The sequence below is a fragment of the Stegodyphus dumicola genome, chromosome 7 (assembly GCF_044657685.1).
Source record: "Stegodyphus dumicola isolate Sdum_Otavi_A_Nest chromosome 7, ASM4465768v1".
Lineage (NCBI taxonomy): Eukaryota > Metazoa > Arthropoda > Arachnida > Araneae > Eresidae > Stegodyphus > Stegodyphus dumicola.
The window spans coordinates 141139216-141153338 of NC_140774.1; the positions used below are offsets into that span (position 1 = coordinate 141139216).

General features: G+C 35.7%; 1 protein-coding gene and 10 non-coding genes across 11 annotated transcripts in view; 1 reads left to right on the plus strand and 10 right to left on the minus strand.

The window, feature by feature from the left end:
* The window catches only part of LOC118195034 (menorin-like), a 248185-nt gene that overhangs the window by 108591 nt on the left and 125471 nt on the right, over positions 1-14123 (plus strand). The gene's annotated exons all lie outside the window — the stretch shown is intronic.
* TRNAD-GUC (transfer RNA aspartic acid (anticodon GUC)) lies at positions 1141-1212 on the minus strand. The gene has a single exon. It is a non-coding gene; the product is annotated as a tRNA-Asp (tRNA).
* On the minus strand, positions 1222-1294 carry TRNAF-GAA (transfer RNA phenylalanine (anticodon GAA)). Its single transcript has one exon. It is a non-coding gene; the product is annotated as a tRNA-Phe (tRNA).
* On the minus strand, positions 2764-2836 carry TRNAF-GAA (transfer RNA phenylalanine (anticodon GAA)). The gene has a single exon. It is a non-coding gene; the product is annotated as a tRNA-Phe (tRNA).
* Positions 5292-5363, minus strand: TRNAD-GUC (transfer RNA aspartic acid (anticodon GUC)). The gene has a single exon. It is a non-coding gene; the product is annotated as a tRNA-Asp (tRNA).
* Positions 5373-5445, minus strand: TRNAF-GAA (transfer RNA phenylalanine (anticodon GAA)). The gene has a single exon. It is a non-coding gene; the product is annotated as a tRNA-Phe (tRNA).
* Positions 6915-6987, minus strand: TRNAF-GAA (transfer RNA phenylalanine (anticodon GAA)). The gene has a single exon. It is a non-coding gene; the product is annotated as a tRNA-Phe (tRNA).
* TRNAD-GUC (transfer RNA aspartic acid (anticodon GUC)) lies at positions 9444-9515 on the minus strand. The gene has a single exon. It is a non-coding gene; the product is annotated as a tRNA-Asp (tRNA).
* On the minus strand, positions 9525-9597 carry TRNAF-GAA (transfer RNA phenylalanine (anticodon GAA)). Its single transcript has one exon. It is a non-coding gene; the product is annotated as a tRNA-Phe (tRNA).
* Positions 11067-11139, minus strand: TRNAF-GAA (transfer RNA phenylalanine (anticodon GAA)). The gene has a single exon. It is a non-coding gene; the product is annotated as a tRNA-Phe (tRNA).
* TRNAF-GAA (transfer RNA phenylalanine (anticodon GAA)) lies at positions 13677-13749 on the minus strand. Its single transcript has one exon. It is a non-coding gene; the product is annotated as a tRNA-Phe (tRNA).

Sequence of the window (14123 nt, forward strand, 5' to 3'; positions counted from 1 at the left end):
GCGAATCTTCTGGGACATATATATTTATTCACATTATATTTACTTTTTTTCTTGTATTTAATAACTTCTCTGTCAAGAAGATGCTTAGACTAGCATCAACATTTAAAATCTAAACAAGACGAAGAATACACTTCTCTTATGTCTTGCTGATATTCGGCATAACTAATGCTTTCAAGCAAATATATTATGTTCATAAATTTGACATTTTTCTCAGCAGTCTTCATAAGATATGATCCTTTCTTATGTGTAGCGTCCTTCAGGAAATCGTCAAGATGGGTTACTGAATGAGGGTTTTTTTTTTTTTTTTTTCGTAAGCACTGTCTATATTTCTGCTGTTTTTACACCTGTAAAAGTAGCATAGGATTTAGTTGAGGATTATAAAATGCTTTTCATATTTAGATTTTACTTTAACTTCTGTGAACGTTTTCAGCTACACAGATATGATAGTCTCTTTTGTGTAACAATGACTGCCTTTGAGATTCAAGATACAAACTGTAAAATTATATTTACACATAATGAGAGCTGATTAAACTGGCAATGCTTAACTGTAGTTGAGGGAGGTAAAAAGAACAAAACTGAAATCCCAAAACCTACGTTATTATGCAAAATCGCAAAGAAAGTTTTAGTATTAAAAGTTTTAAAATTACAAATGATTAAATTACGTTCCATTGGGAAAAGCATTTACATAATTTCGGAGAAAGGTAATGCATATGTTGGAAAAATCTTCATCTATTTTTAGCGTGATTTTATCGAAATCGGAAACAATAGCTCTTTTTAACATTTTTTTCTTTGGAGTGGGGAAAAGAAGCGTAGAAGGTCAGTTGCAGGTGAAATTTAAAGAATTTTAGTTAAAGTATCTTATATTTAGTTAAAGAAACATACCGTATTGAATTCGGTTTTCTGAGAATATGAAGTAAAATAATTTTCCATACTTACCGATTGTTAAATTCTTCATCGATTTTGAAGTAAAACTATTTTATCCTTACTGAAATCTTGTTTTCAAAAATTTTTCTTTCATTGCAAATTAGAAGAATTTATTTTTTATTTATTATAATGATTTTATCACCATTTTAAATATTATGCGAGTACACAAGAGAAAAATGATGCTGTTGAAATATATTGAAATATTTTACAAAGCATCTCCCCGGCGGGGAATCGAACCCCGGTCTCCCGCGTGACAGGCGGGGATACTCACCACTATACTACCGAGGATTATGGCTCTGCCGAAACCCGGGATCGAACCAGGGACGTTTAGATCTTCAGTCTAACGCTCTCCCAACTGAGCTATTTCGCCACATTATCAAGTCGCCTTTTTATTGAATGCTTCACAGCTAGACTTTCTATTGAGAAGGTGATGTTTCAGTATTTCCATTTTTCTTTCAGCGATTATTTTTGTGAACCTGGATATTATTCAGAAATGCATATCTGGGTAAGATGTTGTTGCGGTGTTTCAGTCACTGTTTTAGTGATCATTATCCATGAATTACAGGAAATAACACAGTAACAATCATTTCCTAAAATTACTCATTTAATGGTGCTTTCAATCATTTCCTAACGTTACACAGGTATGGAACTCTTTAATTAAGTATTATTTATATTTGATGCGAAATTGGAGTCGATAGATATTAATTAAAGAATATGAAATAGTAGAGGAAAGCTACAAAAAGTGGAAAGGCAGACGACCGTGGGCGTTTAATGCAAGAGAAATTTGATTATTCGAAGAAGGTGGGACTGATACGACTTCCGATAACTAATATTCAGGAAAAGGAATGCATCAAATGAAGAAAATGACGTATATGAAACATTTCGCTATTTTTATTTACATATAGTGTAACTTTGAATACATTCTTTATCTGAAGTCGGAGAATTTCCTATACATGTCTATCTATTCAGTAGTAAAATACACATTCGTCTTATTTATTACACATTTAATAACATTCAGCTCGATAAAATGCTACGAAACAGGCACCTTGTACACTTTATACATTCTCATTCGGAACTTTCTTCAAAATGCCTTTCAAATTTTCATATATACGATGATTTCTCTGTTGCTTGCTACAACCTTCTCCGGTTATCTCAGCACTTATTTGGGAAGATCTGCATAGATTTTCTGTTCGTTTGGTGCATTTTTCAGATCGAAACGTTCACGGTTGTTTGGATAATAATATGATTGGAAAATGAAGGATATAGTATGTACTCATGATTACGTAGTAATTGTGTACTCATGAATGTGAGTAAAGCTCATAGTCCAGGGAATTTTAAAATCCACTTTGTATTATTTTACTGAAAATTAATCTAACAGGCAGTATGGTCCGCTGTTACTACAGGGAGACCGCATACACAGCGTGACGGCGTACTGGACAAGATTTTGTTGAGGCGTCCCCGTCTCCTGCTTCTCAAAGGGGGATAACGAGATGAATTTGCCCTCCGAAAAGCGTCGTAGACATATTCTATAGGGTTAAGGTGAAAATAATTTTACATAATTACTGATTGTCAAATTCTTCATCGATTTTGAAGTAAAACTATTTTATTCTTAACGAAATTTTGTTTTTAAAAATTTTACCTACGTTGCAAATTAGAAGAATATATTTGTTATTTATTATAATGACTTTATCACCGTTTTAAATATTATGTGAGTAGACAAGATGCTGTTGAAATACATTGAAATATTTTAAAAAGCATCTCCCCGGCGGGGAATCGAACCCCGGTCTGCCGCGTGACAGGCGGGGATACTCACCACTATACTACCGAGAATTATTGCTCTGCCGAAACCCGGGATCGAACCAGGGACCTTTAGATCTTCAGTCTAACGCTCTCCCAACTGAGCTATTTCGGCACATTATGAAGCCGCCTTATTATTGAATGCTTCGTATCTAGACTTTCTGTTGAGAAGATGACTGACTGGCTGGCCATTTCATGAATGAATCTCTTGGCAATCATCGACCAGCTTACTCCTATGTAGAGGAGTGTTGTTTTGCATTAATAAGGACCCAAAGCCAATGCAGGTGAAAAGTGGAATATAGGGCTGTGAACTCTCTATAACCGTTCTTGTTGTTTACGTTTACCAACTGATCCCTATGTGGATGAGCGTTGTCGCCATTAAGAGGACTCCGGCACAAACTGCGGCCCATGAAAAGTCCAACATAAGGATTTAGGATTTCCTCTCTGCACCTCAGATCAGTGAGAGAGCTTTCGTCAAGCAGATGCAGGGGTGTTCGGCGGTCCAACATAACGAATGCCCGAACCATTACACCTGTACCACTCTAATGATCTTTTCCCTGATGAGGAAGGAATGTTAAAGTTTTCCACGCTCTCTTTTGTTACAGGTACGCTGAAATAGTGTCCAGGCTGAATGTCTTCTGATGCATGGAAAACGCGGTGATTTTCCGAAGTCTACTCCAAGGCGCGTCTTGTCTGCACTATGCTAAACGCGCTCTCTTGATCGCTGCAGTGAGTAGGACGCAAAGAGCGCGTGTTCCGGCATACGCTCCTACCTCATAAAGGCGTTTGGCAACTTTAGACCATAAAACTCGTATTTCAGTGGAAGCAAACAGCTCACGTGAGAGCTGTGCACCTGAAGCAGTACTCTGTGTCCGCGCTGAAAATGCCTAATAATATACGTTATTCGTCGTTGTGGATCCCGGTCTTCTTGACACAGATATCTCGGTCTGAAACTGTTACACAAATTTCAGTCGACTCTGGCTGTTACATTGAACTCTGTAACCACCTGCTCTTGAGATGAGCCTTCCTGTAATCTACAAGCAATACTCCACCTCCTTCTGTCATCCGTATGTTTGCGGTTAGTGATTTTATTTTAAAGTCGGCGAATGTCGTGAAGAAGCCCGAGCATACAAATGGGCGAGTGTACGCTAGTGTAGTATGCGCACAAATATGGTGTCTAAGTATGATTCGTGGTCATGCATTTTGAAATATATTTTTCTTGTCATTTTTCTTTATTTGTGTTTTGTAATGCCTTTATGGAGAATATATTTTGCATTGCATAATGATTCTGAACGTTCGAATATATATATATATATATCTATGTGGAAAGTTTAATTTCCAAAATTAAACTGTTGAAATTTTATCATACTAAATATTCAGCATCTTAGTTTCTTTGTATCGCCTAATTAGTATTTATGTGTGATCGTGCGAATCTTCTGGGACATATATATTTATTCACATTATATTTACTTTTTTTCTTGTATTTAATAACTTCTCTGTCAAGAAGATGCTTAGACTAGCATCAACATTTAAAATCTAAACAAGACGAAGAATACACTTCTCTTATGTCTTGCTGATATTCGGCATAACTAATGCTTTCAAGGAAATATATTATGTTCATAAATTTGACATTTTTCTCAGCAGTCTTCATAAGATATGATCCTTTCTTATGTGTAGCGTCCTTCAGGAAATCGTCAAGATGGGTTACTGAATGAGGGTTTTTTTTTTTTTTTTTTTTTCGTAAGCACTGTCTATATTTCTGCTGTTTTTACACCTGTAAAAGTAGCATAGGATTTAGTTGAGGATTATAAAATGCTTTTCATATTTAGATTTTACTTTAACTTCTGTGAACGTTTTCAGCTACACAGATATGATAGTCTCTTTTGTGTAACAATGACTGCCTTTGAGATTCAAGATACAAACTGTAAAATTATATTTACACATAATGAGAGCTGATTAAACTGGCAATGCTTAACTGTAGTTGAGGGAGGTAAAAAGAACAAAACTGAAATCCCAAAACCTACGTTATTATGCAAAATCGCAAAGAAAGTTTTAGTATTAAAAGTTTTAAAATTACAAATGATTAAATTACGTTCCATTGGGAAAAGCATTTACATAATTTCGGAGAAAGGTAATGCATATGTTGGAAAAATCTTCATCTATTTTTAGCGTGATTTTATCGAAATCGGAAACAATAGCTCTTTTTAACATTTTTTTCTTTGGAGTGGGGAAAAGAAGCGTAGAAGGTCAGTTGCAGGTGAAATTTAAAGAATTTTAGTTAAAGTATCTTATATTTAGTTAAAGAAACATACCGTATTGAATTCGGTTTTCTGAGAATATGAAGTAAAATAATTTTCCATAATTACCGATTGTTAAATTCTTCATCGATTTTGAAGTAAAACTATTTTATTCTTACTGAACTCTTGTTTTCAAAAATTTTTCTTTCATTGAAAATTAGAAGAATTTATTTTTTATTTATTATAACGATTTTATCACCATTTTAAATATTATGCGAGTACACAAGAGAAAAATGATGCTGTTAAAATATATTGAAATATTTTACAAAACATCTCCCCGGCGGGGAATCGAACCCCGGTCTCCCGCGTGACAGGCGGGGATACTCACCACTATACTACCGAGGATTATGGCTCTGCCGAAACCCGGGATCGAACCAGGGACCTTTCGATCTTCAGTCTAACGCTCTCCCAACTGAGCTATTTCGGCACATTATCAAGTCGCCTTTTTATTGAATGCTTCACATCTAGACTTTCTATTGAGAAGGTGATGTTTCAGTATTTCCATTTTTCTTTCAGCGATTATTTTTGTGAACCTGGATATTATTCAGAAATGCATATCTGGGTAAGATGTTGTTGCGGTGTTTCAGTCATTGTTTTAGTGATCATTATCCATGAATTACAGGAAATAACACAGTAACAATCATTTCCTAAAATTACTCATTTAATGGTGCTTTCAATCATTTCCTAACGTTACACAGGTATGGAACTCTTTAATTAAGTATTATTTATATTTGATGCGAAATTGGAGTCGATAGATATTAATTAAAGAATATGAAATAGTAGAGGAAAGCTACAAAAAGTGGAAAGGCAGACGACCGTGGGCGTTTAATGCAAGAGAAATTTGATTATTCGAAGAAGGTGGGACTGATACGACTTCCGATAACTAATATTCAGGAAAAGGAATGCATCAAATGAAGAAAATGACGTATATGAAACATTTCGCTATTTTTATTTACATATAGTGTAACTTTGAATACATTCTTTATCTGAAGTCGGAGAATTTCCTATACATGTCTATCTATTCAGTAGTAAAATACACATTCGTCTTATTTATTACACATTTAATAACATTCAGCTCGATAAAATGCTACGAAACAGGCACCTTGTACACTTTATACATTCTCATTCGGAACTTTCTTCAAAATGCCTTTCAAATTTTCATATATACGATGATTTCTCTGTTGCTTGCTACAACCTTCTCCGGTTATCTCAGCACTTATTTGGGAAGATCTGCATAGATTTTCTGTTCGTTTGGTGCATTTTTCAGATCGAAACGTTCACGGTTGTTTGGATAATAATATGATTGGAAAATGAAGGATATAGTATGTACTCATGATTACGTAGTAATTGTGTACTCATGAATGTGAGTAAAGCTCATAGTCCAGGGAATTTTAAAATCCACTTTGTATTATTTTACTGAAAATTAATCTAACAGGCAGTATGGTCCGCTGTTACTACAGGGAGACCGCATACACAGCGTGACGGCGTACTGGACAAGATTTTGTTGAGGCGTCCCCGTCTCCTGCTTCTCAAAGGGGGATAACGAGATGAATTTGCCCTCCGAAAAGCGTCGTAGACATATTCTATAGGGTTAAGGTGAAAATAATTTTACATAATTACTGATTGTCAAATTCTTCATCGATTTTGAAGTAAAACTATTTTATTCTTAACGAAATTTTGTTTTTAAAAATTTTACCTACGTTGCAAATTAGAAGAATATATTTGTTATTTATTATAATGACTTTATCACCGTTTTAAATATTATGTGAGTAGACAAGATGCTGTTGAAATACATTGAAATATTTTAAAAAGCATCTCCCCGGCGGGGAATCGAACCCCGGTCTGCCGCGTGACAGGCGGGGATACTCACCACTATACTACCGAGAATTATTGCTCTGCCGAAACCCGGGATCGAACCAGGGACCTTTAGATCTTCAGTCTAACGCTCTCCCAACTGAGCTATTTCGGCACATTATGAAGCCGCCTTATTATTGAATGCTTCGTATCTAGACTTTCTGTTGAGAAGATGACTGACTGGCTGGCCATTTCATGAATGAATCTCTTGGCAATCATCGACCAGCTTACTCCTATGTAGAGGAGTGTTGTTTTGCATTAATAAGGACCCAAAGCCAATGCAGGTGAAAAGTGGAATATAGGGCTGTGAACTCTCTATAACCGTTCTTGTTGTTTACGTTTACCAACTGATCCCTATGTGGATGAGCGTTGTCGCCATTAAGAGGACTCCGGCACAAACTGCGGCCCATGAAAAGTCCAACATAAGGATTTAGGATTTCCTCTCTGCACCTCAGATCAGTGAGAGAGCTTTCGTCAAGCAGATGCAGGGGTGTTCGGCGGTCCAACATAACGAATGCCCGAACCATTACACCTGTACCACTCTAATGATCTTTTCCCTGATGAGGAAGGAATGTTAAAGTTTTCCACGCTCTCTTTTGTTACAGGTACGCTGAAATAGTGTCCAGGCTGAATGTCTTCTGATGCATGGAAAACGCGGTGATTTTCCGAAGTCTACTCCAAGGCGCGTCTTGTCTGCACTATGCTAAACGCGCTCTCTTGATCGCTGCAGTGAGTAGGACGCAAAGAGCGCGTGTTCCGGCATACGCTCCTACCTCATAAAGGCGTTTGGCAACTTTAGACCATAAAACTCGTATTTCAGTGGAAGCAAACAGCTCACGTGAGAGCTGTGCACCTGAAGCAGTACTCTGTGTCCGCGCTGAAAATGCCTAATAATATACGTTATTCGTCGTTGTGGATCCCGGTCTTCTTGACACAGATATCTCGGTCTGAAACTGTTACACAAATTTCAGTCGACTCTGGCTGTTACATTGAACTCTGTAACCACCTGCTCTTGAGATGAGCCTTCCTGTAATCTACAAGCAATACTCCACCTCCTTCTGTCATCCGTATGTTTGCGGTTAGTGATTTTATTTTAAAGTCGGCGAATGTCGTGAAGAAGCCCGAGCATACAAATGGGCGAGTGTACGCTAGTGTAGTATGCGCACAAATATGGTGTCTAAGTATGATTCGTGGTCATGCATTTTGAAATATATTTTTCTTGTCATTTTTCTTTATTTGTGTTTTGTAATGCCTTTATGGAGAATATATTTTGCATTGCATAATGATTCTGAACGTTCGAATATATATATATATATATCTATGTGGAAAGTTTAATTTCCAAAATTAAACTGTTGAAATTTTATCATACTAAATATTCAGCATCTTAGTTTCTTTGTATCGCCTAATTAGTATTTATGTGTGATCGTGCGAATCTTCTGGGACATATATATTTATTCACATTATATTTACTTTTTTTCTTGTATTTAATAACTTCTCTGTCAAGAAGATGCTTAGACTAGCATCAACATTTAAAATCTAAACAAGACGAAGAATACACTTCTCTTATGTCTTGCTGATATTCGGCATAACTAATGCTTTCAAGGAAATATATTATGTTCATAAATTTGACATTTTTCTCAGCAGTCTTCATAAGATATGATCCTTTCTTATGTGTAGCGTCCTTCAGGAAATCGTCAAGATGGGTTACTGAATGAGGGTTTTTTTTTTTTTTTTTTTTTTCGTAAGCACTGTCTATATTTCTGCTGTTTTTACACCTGTAAAAGTAGCATAGGATTTAGTTGAGGATTATAAAATGCTTTTCATATTTAGATTTTACTTTAACTTCTGTGAACGTTTTCAGCTACACAGATATGATAGTCTCTTTTGTGTAACAATGACTGCCTTTGAGATTCAAGATACAAACTGTAAAATTATATTTACACATAATGAGAGCTGATTAAACTGGCAATGCTTAACTGTAGTTGAGGGAGGTAAAAAGAACAAAACTGAAATCCCAAAACCTACGTTATTATGCAAAATCGCAAAGAAAGTTTTAGTATTAAAAGTTTTAAAATTACAAATGATTAAATTACGTTCCATTGGGAAAAGCATTTACATAATTTCGGAGAAAGGTAATGCATATGTTGGAAAAATCTTCATCTATTTTTAGCGTGATTTTATCGAAATCGGAAACAATAGCTCTTTTTAACATTTTTTTCTTTGGAGTGGGGAAAAGAAGCGTAGAAGGTCAGTTGCAGGTGAAATTTAAAGAATTTTAGTTAAAGTATCTTATATTTAGTTAAAGAAACATACCGTATTGAATTCGGTTTTCTGAGAATATGAAGTAAAATAATTTTCCATAATTACCGATTGTTAAATTCTTCATCGATTTTGAAGTAAAACTATTTTATCCTTACTGAAATCTTGTTTTCAAAAATTTTTCTTTCATTGCAAATTAGAAGAATTTATTTTTTATTTATTATAATGATTTTATCACCATTTTAAATATTATGCGAGTACACAAGAGAAAAATGATGCTGTTGAAATATATTGAAATATTTTACAAAGCATCTCCCCGGCGGGGAATCGAACCCCGGTCTCCCGCGTGACAGGCGGGGATACTCACCACTATACTACCGAGGATTATGGCTCTGCCGAAACCCGGGATCGAACCAGGGACGTTTAGATCTTCAGTCTAACGCTCTCCCAACTGAGCTATTTCGCCACATTATCAAGTCGCCTTTTTATTGAATGCTTCACAGCTAGACTTTCTATTGAGAAGGTGATGTTTCAGTATTTCCATTTTTCTTTCAGCGATTATTTTTGTGAACCTGGATATTATTCAGAAATGCATATCTGGGTAAGATGTTGTTGCGGTGTTTCAGTCACTGTTTTAGTGATCATTATCCATGAATTACAGGAAATAACACAGTAACAATCATTTCCTAAAATTACTCATTTAATGGTGCTTTCAATCATTTCCTAACGTTACACAGGTATGGAACTCTTTAATTAAGTATTATTTATATTTGATGCGAAATTGGAGTCGATAGATATTAATTAAAGAATATGAAATAGTAGAGGAAAGCTACAAAAAGTGGAAAGGCAGACGACCGTGGGCGTTTAATGCAAGAGAAATTTGATTATTCGAAGAAGGTGGGACTGATACGACTTCCGATAACTAATATTCAGGAAAAGGAATGCATCAAATGAAGAAAATGACGTATATGAAACATTTCGCTATTTTTATTTACATATAGTGTAACTTTGAATACATTCTTTATCTGAAGTCGGAGAATTTCCTATACATGTCTATCTATTCAGTAGTAAAATACACATTCGTCTTATTTATTACACATTTAATAACATTCAGCTCGATAAAATGCTACGAAACAGGCACCTTGTACACTTTATACATTCTCATTCGGAACTTTCTTCAAAATGCCTTTCAAATTTTCATATATACGATGATTTCTCTGTTGCTTGCTACAACCTTCTCCGGTTATCTCAGCACTTATTTGGGAAGATCTGCATAGATTTTCTGTTCGTTTGGTGCATTTTTCAGATCGAAACGTTCACGGTTGTTTGGATAATAATATGATTGGAAAATGAAGGATATAGTATGTACTCATGATTACGTAGTAATTGTGTACTCATGAATGTGAGTAAAGCTCATAGTCCAGGGAATTTTAAAATCCACTTTGTATTATTTTACTGAAAATTAATCTAACAGGCAGTATGGTCCGCTGTTACTACAGGGAGACCGCATACACAGCGTGACGGCGTACTGGACAAGATTTTGTTGAGGCGTCCCCGTCTCCTGCTTCTCAAAGGGGGATAACGAGATGAATTTGCCCTCCGAAAAGCGTCGTAGACATATTCTATAGGGTTAAGGTGAAAATAATTTTACATAATTACTGATTGTCAAATTCTTCATCGATTTTGAAGTAAAACTATTTTATTCTTAACGAAATTTTGTTTTTAAAAATTTTACCTACGTTGCAAATTAGAAGAATATATTTGTTATTTATTATAATGACTTTATCACCGTTTTAAATATTATGTGAGTAGACAAGATGCTGTTGAAATACATTGAAATATTTTAAAAAGCATCTCCCCGGCGGGGAATCGAACCCCGGTCTGCCGCGTGACAGGCGGGGATACTCACCACTATACTACCGAGAATTATTGCTCTGCCGAAACCCGGGATCGAACCAGGGACCTTTAGATCTTCAGTCTAACGCTCTCCCAACTGAGCTATTTCGGCACATTATGAAGCCGCCTTATTATTGAATGCTTCGTATCTAGACTTTCTGTTGAGGAGATGACTGACTGGCTGGCCATTTCATGAATGAATCTCTTGGCAATCATCGACCAGCTTACTCCTATGTAGAGGAGTGTTGTTTTGCATTAATAAGGACCCAAAGCCAATGCAGGTGAAAAGTGGAATATAGGGCTGTGAACTCTCTATAACCGTTCTTGTTGTTTACGTTTACCAACTGATCCCTATGTGGATGAGCGTTGTCGCCATTAAGAGGACTCCGGCACAAACTGCGGCCCATGAAAAGTCCAACATAAGGATTTAGGATTTCCTCTCTGCACCTCAGATCAGTGAGAGAGCTTTCGTCAAGCAGATGCAGGGGTGTTCGGCGGTCCAACATAACGAATGCCCGAACCATTACACCTGTACCACTCTAATGATCTTTTCCCTGATGAGGAAGGAATGTTAAAGTTTTCCACGCTCTCTTTTGTTACAGGTACGCTGAAATAGTGTCCAGGCTGAATGTCTTCTGATGCATGGAAAACGCGGTGATTTTCCGAAGTCTACTCCAAGGCGCGTCTTGTCTGCACTATGCTAAACGCGCTCTCTTGATCGCTGCAGTGAGTAGGACGCAAAGAGCGCGTGTTCCGGCATACGCTCCTACCTCATAAAGGCGTTTGGCAACTTTAGACCATAAAACTCGTATTTCAGTGGAAGCAAACAGCTCACGTGAGAGCTGTGCACCTGAAGCAGTACTCTGTGTCCGCGCTGAAAATGCCTAATAATATACGTTATTCGTCGTTGTGGATCCCGGTCTTCTTGACACAGATATCTCGGTCTGAAACTGTTACACAAATTTCAGTCGACTCTGGCTGTTACATTGAACTCTGTAACCACCTGCTCTTGAGATGAGCCTTCCTGTAATCTACAAGCAATACTCCACCTCCTTCTGTCATCCGTATGTTTGCGGTTAGTGATTTTATTTTAAAGTCGGCGAATGTCGTGAAGAAGCCCGAGCATACAAATGGGCGAGTGTACGCTAGTGTAGTATGCGCACAAATATGGTGTCTAAGTATGATTCGTGGTCATGCATTTTGAAATATATTTTTCTTGTCATTTTTCTTTATTTGTGTTTTGTAATGCCTTTATGGAGAATATATTTTGCATTGCATAATGATTCTGAACGTTCGAATATATATATATATATATCTATGTGGAAAGTTTAATTTCCAAAATTAAACTGTTGAAATTTTATCATACTAAATATTCAGCATCTTAGTTTCTTTGTATCGCCTAATTAGTATTTATGTGTGATCGTGCGAATCTTCTGGGACATATATATTTATTCACATTATATTTACTTTTTTTCTTGTATTTAATAACTTCTCTGTCAAGAAGATGCTTAGACTAGCATCAACATTTAAAATCTAAACAAGACGAAGAATACACTTCTCTTATGTCTTGCTGATATTCGGCATAACTAATGCTTTCAAGCAAATATATTATGTTCATAAATTTGACATTTTTCTCAGCAGTCTTCATAAGATATGATCCTTTCTTATGTGTAGCGTCCTTCAGGAAATCGTCAAGATGGGTTACTGAATGAGGGTTTTTTTTTTTTTTTTTTTTTTCATAAGCACTGTCTATATTTCTGCTGTTTTTACACCTGTAAAAGTAGCATAGGATTTAGTTGAGGATTATAAAATGCTTTTCATATTTAGATTTTACTTTAACTTCTGTGAACGTTTTCAGCTACACAGATATGATAGTCTCTTTTGTGTAACAATGACTGCCTTTGAGATTCAAGATACAAACTGTAAAATTATATTTACACATAATGAGAGCTGATTAAACTGGCAATGCTTAACTGTAGTTGAGGGAGGTAAAAAGAACAAAACTGAAATCCCAAAACCTACGTTATTATGCAAAATCGCAAAGAAAGTTTTAGTATTAAAAGTTTTAAAATTACAAATGATTAAATTACGTTCCATTGGGAAAAGCATTTACATAATTTCGGAGAAAGGTAATGCATATGTTGGAAAAATCTTCATCTATTTTTAGCATGATTTTATCGAAATCGGAAACAATAGCTCTTTTTAACATTTTTTTCTTTGGAGTGGGGAAAAGAAGCGTAGAAGGTCAGTTGCAGGTGAAATTTAAAGAATTTTAGTTAAAGTATCTTATATTTAGTTAAAGAAACATACCGTATTGAATTCGGTTTTCTGAGAATATGAAGTAAAATAATTTTCCATACTTACCGATTGTTAAATTCTTCATCGATTTTGAAGTAAAACTATTTTATTCTTACTGAAATCTTGTTTTCAAAAATTTTTCTTTCATTGAAAATTAGAAGAATTTATTTTTTATTTATTATAACGATTTTATCACCATTTTAAATATTATGCGAGTACACAAGAGAAAAATGATGCTGTTAAAATATATTGAAATATTTTACAAAACATCTCCCCGGCGGGGAATCGAACCCCGGTCTCCCACGTGACAGGCGGGGATACTCACCACTATACTACCGAGGATTATGGCTCTGCCGAAACCCGGGATCGAACCAGGGACCTTTCGATCTTCAGTCTAACGCTCTCCCAACTGCGCTATTTCGGCACATTATCAAGTCGCCTTTTTATTGAATGCTTCACATCTAGACTTTCTATTGAGAAGGTGATGTTTCAGTATTTCCATTTTTCTTTCAGCGATTATTTTTGTGAACCTGGATATTATTCAGAAATGCATATCTGGGTAAGATGTTGTTGCGGTGTTTCAGTCACTGTTTTAGTGATCATTATCCATGAATTACAGGAAATAACACAGTAACAATCATTTCCTAAAATTACTCATTTAATGGTGCTTTCAATCATTTCCTAACGTTACACAGGTATGGAACTCTTTAATTAAGTATTATTTATATTTGATGCGAAATTGGAGTCGATAGATATTAATTAAAGAATATGAAATAGTAGAGGAAAGCTACAAAAAGT